Genomic DNA, 5,143 nt, shown 5'->3' with positions numbered 1-5,143 from the left:
CCTGGAAACAGGCGGAAGCGAGGCCTGAGACCGAGGAGGAGGGGCAAATAGGAGTCAAGATGTGGGCTGGAATATCTGTCTACATTCCGGCCCAGGGGGCGGGGTAAGGTGGTGCCCGGGGGCGGGGATTACGGTGGGGCAGGGCTGTAAACTGCCGGGTCAGGTTCTGCGGCCACTGCCTGGCTGGTGGGCGCGTTTTAAAAAGTTCGCGGAGGGGCTGGAGAGATGGCTCAGAGGCTAAGAGCACTGACTGCTCTTCCAGAGCAACCACATGGTGGTTCACAACCATCTGTAATGGGATCCGATGCCCTCTTCTGGTGTGTCTGAAGACAGCTACCGTGTGCATAATAAATCTTAAAAAAAAAAAAAAAAAGTTCGCGGGCCTAGACTGGCTTGGGGGCCGGACTCAGAGGGCGGTCCTTGGCCCGGACTGGAGGTGGAGTCTAGGACTTGGAAAATGGGCTGGAGCGGGTATGGGGGCGGGGTTGAGATTGAAGTTCAGCTGCGCTTAGGGGGCTGTCTTTGGATGGTCTGGGGGCAGGCTCAGATCAGCCAGGGGCCTGGAGGGGTCTAACCCTACCTGGGTGTTAGGAAGTGATACCTGGGATCTTTCAACCTAGTTGCTGGCCAGCCTGTTGGCAGGGTTGTGGCCGAGTGTGGAGTGGAGTCGGGTGGGCCAAGGTGCGGCCTCACTTGCTGCACCTGGTCTCACGCCCGGTTTTGGCCCAGGAGGCAAGGCAGGGTTCATGCCAACTTAGGCCAGTTAACTGGTCTTGGTCCACTGGGGTTTGCAATTGGGGCTGGTGACCTTATCAACACACTCTCTATCAGCACCACCTTTAGGGATCCAGGAAGGGCACTCTCAGTGTACTCCAGCCTTTGGGTCTGCAACCCAACATCACCTAATTCTTATTAAACACCTCCTGTATGATTGGCACTGACAACACCAGGGGCTGCAACAATGGGATAAAGACGCATTGTTGTGGTCTCTGCTCTTCAGGGTCTGGGACTTCAAGCAGAACTTGGTATTGAAATAAAACACACACACACACACACACACACACACACACACGAAGCCAGCCCAACCCAGGGGACAAGAGGGGATTGGTTTTGGTTTTTTATTCCCTGAACTGGGTTGATTTAAATAAAATGGGCTGTGAATGTTTCTGTGGAGGTCTTGTCTTTTTCTTTACATTTATTATTTGTGTATATGTGTACATAATACACACACACACATATACATACATACACATATATAACTAGCATTATCTGCTCTGAAAATCAGTGCACAGAATTGCAGAGGCTTCCTCAACAGGAGTTTCGTTTGATCTTGCAAGGAAAAGAATCAGAGCTAAGAGTGGGAGTTAGATGCAGCGGGTGGTAGAGTATTCTGTTCAAAGTTAACATGCCTCCCTAGTGTTGAAAGGCAGGATGCGGCAAGCCACCCCTGCTGTCCCCAAGTGTGCCCTGTCGTTCAAGGTGTTCAGTTTAGGAAATGTCTCAGAAACTCCATTTGGAAGCTTCTAGAGCTAGCTTGTTCAATATACTTGCAGAATGTAGATGAGGGGGACAGATTGCATCCATTACCTCCTTAGGACAAAAAGTCCTGAGTTTTATTTTGGAGAACAACACAGGGGAATTGATTGCAGTCAGGTCTGCGACCCTCTAAGAAGCCAGGCCAGCATAGGGGACCAAGAAGGGATTGGTCCAAGATGAATTGTGATTGTTTCTGTAGGGTTTTGCTTTTTAATTTTTTCAGGTTGATTATTTGTATATTTGTGTATGTGGTCCACCACACATAAACAGATGTCAGAGGATGGCTCAGAGGAGTTGATTCTACCTTGGGCTGAACTCAAGTCATTTGGCAAGTGCTTCTACCCGCTGAGTTATTGAAGTAGCATTATTGGTTTGTTTTATAGTATCTTGCTATGTAGACCTGACTGGGGTGGTATTCTTCTTGCAGCCCATCTTGCCCTCAACCTTGCAGTGATGCTCCTGCCTCAGCCTCCAAAGCACCCAGGCTTCTAGGTGCATGCTACCCTGCCGGACTGTTACTGCAATTTCATGTTGCATCCTCCTCGTGCTGCAGTTGCCCAGATTCTGAGACCTCCCATGGAGGATGGGTCCTGGTGTCTGAGGAAGGCTGGCTTCACAGGTGGCCTCAGGGGCACTGGCTTGCCTATGCCCTTTTAATCAGCTCTGCAATGGGTGGTGCAAGAAATAGGAACCAGAGAGATACACTTGCACATCACCCATATTGGCGATAAATCACTGTTGCTACAGAACAAAGAAGCAACAGTTGGCGGCACAATAATACTACACAATGTATCCGAAGGAATTAGTAAATGTAGACTGATCCAGCCTTTTGATACCACAGACAGGAACGGATTGAGAAATTACCCTACTTGAGTTACAGAACCATCTTATCTTGGGGTGTGATAAAAATCACACATCTTAATTAGATCTGAATGTATGAGGGACAAGTCACAGAAGGATCCTGTGTGAGTGTGTGTGTGTATGTGTGTGTGTGTGTGTGTGTGTGTGTGTGTACGTGTGTGTGCACAGTGCATCTCTACTACGTTCCTGCTTGCCTTGGTTTTTTGAGATAGGGCCTTTCGTTGTCCCGGAGCCCACTGCTAGTCTGGCTGCTCAGTGAACCCTAGGGATCTACCTGCTCCCCACAAATTAACACCAGTGTTACAAGGGTAGATGAGTCTGGAGGATTAAATTCTAAGCCTCACACTTGTAAGGTAAGCTATTTATCAACTGAACTATTATGTTGTCCTAGTTCACTGAAGGACTTTTGAGAACCCAGGAACCTCAGAGAGGTGATGTGTTCATGTGTAAGGGAAGGATAAGACCCCTCTGTCATGCAGAGTGCTGATTCCAGATGCCGAAGAGCTTCTGCACCTTCACTGTAGGAGGCGGTAGGTATGTGAGCTATATTAAAAGCTCCCTATATTCTAATAATAGTCTAATGCACTTTAACTATATGAAGCCATTGCCTTTTAGAAATTATGCTTTGGGTTTGGGAGTTCAATCAGCATGAGGAAGTTTTTTCCTCTATCTTTCCTCCAGCTAATGGTTTTTGTAAGAAAAAGGGCCAATTGATTTCTTTCTAGAACGTTGCTTCAGGGTGCGGTGACCTTTTATAGGTCATGTTTCAACTTATAGAAAAATTTTATAGTTCAAATATAAATTGCACCGAATGCAGACTCTATAATGGAATTTAAGGTTAAATAAAGTTTCAACCTTCCTCAGGCTGTTTCCAGCATCCAAGAAGCCCCGCAGCTTTAGAGACAGGTGCTATGTTAAAGTCTCTGCAGGGTCGGGTGTAATGCATATAGGAAGCCTGGTGTAATAATCTAAGTACTGGGACCCACAAAGAAAAACCCCAGGATTATATGATGGTTTTGTTGTTTTTGTTCTGTTTGCTTTTGAGACAAGGTCTAATGCAGCTCCGGCTCTCTTCCAACTTGCTATGTAGCTGAGGATGACCTGCCCCCACCTCCCAAAGTGCAAGGATTACAAGCACGGTCTGTTCTACCCTTTGAAGCAGTGCTGCAGACTGAACCCAAGGCTTCAGGCATGGTAGGTAAGCCTTCTACCCACTGAGCCACACTGTCAGCTCTAGACTGTAGAATATTTGGGTCCGTCATGGGACCGGTATCAAGGGTTGAATTGTCTCCTTTGCAGAGGTAGGCCGTAATTCCTAACCTCTGGCTCCGGGGAGTGTGGCTAGTGTTTGGAAGTGGAGTGGCGGGGGTTGGGGATTTAGCTCAGTGGTAGAGCGCTTGCCTAGCAAGCACAAGGCCCTGGGTTCGGTCCCCAGCTCCAAAAAAAAAAAAAAAAAAAAAAAAAAGAAGAAGAAAAAAAAAGGAAGTGGAGTGGCCGTAGATGGAGGACACCCTGGACACCAGTAGCTCTCCTCAGAGGAGACAAAGATGCCACATAAACTCAAAGACACAGAAGAAAATGGCCACATTGTTTTAGAGCGCAGAGTGGTGCAGCCAAGCCCCACAGAGGACTGCTATAGCATCAAATGCTAGAAGACCCAAAGAGGGGGGAGGGACTGCCAACGCCTTCACTTAGGATTTGTGCCCTCCAGGTTTGTAAGACACTAGGCATCTCTTGCTTTAAGCTACCCAGTGTGGCACTTGGCACTGAAGCCCTAGAAATGGAAACAACCGGCCACATTACTGTAGGGACATCTTCATAAAATAAGAACAAAGGGGATTTGATAAAGAATTAAGAGTTTCAAATGGCGCTGTGGATGGTGGTTACACCTGCAACTCCAGAACTCAGGAAGCTGAGGCAGAAGGATCTAAAAGTTCAAGGCCAGCCTGGGCTATGTAGTAAGAGCACATCGTGAAAACGAATGATAGCAGTTAGGAATGTAGCTTACTCAGAAGAGCGGTGGCCACGTACCTGTCATCCCAGCACCTGGGAGGTGGAGGTGAGGCCTGATCAGGAGTTGAAGGACACTTTTGACTGCTTTGGGAGTTTGAGGCCAGCCTTGGCTGTGTGAGGCACTGACTCAAAATAAAAGGAAGTGGGCAGTGTCCTGAGCACCTTGTGTTGGGAGGACAGGTAGCTGGACCTGGATCCTGGGGTCTTGCATGACTGGACTCCAGTGGTGTGCTGAATATGGTTGCGACGGCTTTCTAGCAATATTAACTGGCTGCCCCAAACCCAAAGGCCACTTGTTTCTTTTTCCAGTGAGAGACTGCATGTGTCATACTCACATCACATAAAACCAGGGGACCTTTGTCACAACACTGAGCCTGATAGCTGTGGTGTTGCAGGAAGCCTTGTGAACCCCTGGGTTTATTTTTTTTAAATGAGAACATTTTTAATAGTCTCATTATTAGGAGTCTGTCCTAGTTGCTCCTGGGCCCCTGGGAAGTTTCCCATACATGCTCTGCTGAATATTAATTATGGAAATCAAACGGACATTTAGCCGAAGAAAATGCTCACTATAGCGAACTTTCAGAGGGCAAGTCATTGAAAGCTGATTCACTAAATGACCTCTGCTAAATGACGAATTTGCCTAATGACCATTCTGCATAAGGACTCATTTGCTAAAAGCCAGTTTTCTGAAAAATCATCTGAAGGATGTTCTGCTGATCAGAGACTGAACCAC

This window comes from Rattus norvegicus, chromosome 10 (assembly GCF_021556685.1).
Source record: "Rattus norvegicus strain SHRSP/BbbUtx chromosome 10, alternate assembly SHRSP_T2T, whole genome shotgun sequence".
Classification (NCBI taxonomy): Eukaryota; Metazoa; Chordata; class Mammalia; order Rodentia; family Muridae; genus Rattus; species Rattus norvegicus.
Note: the sequence above shows the minus strand (reverse complement) of the source record.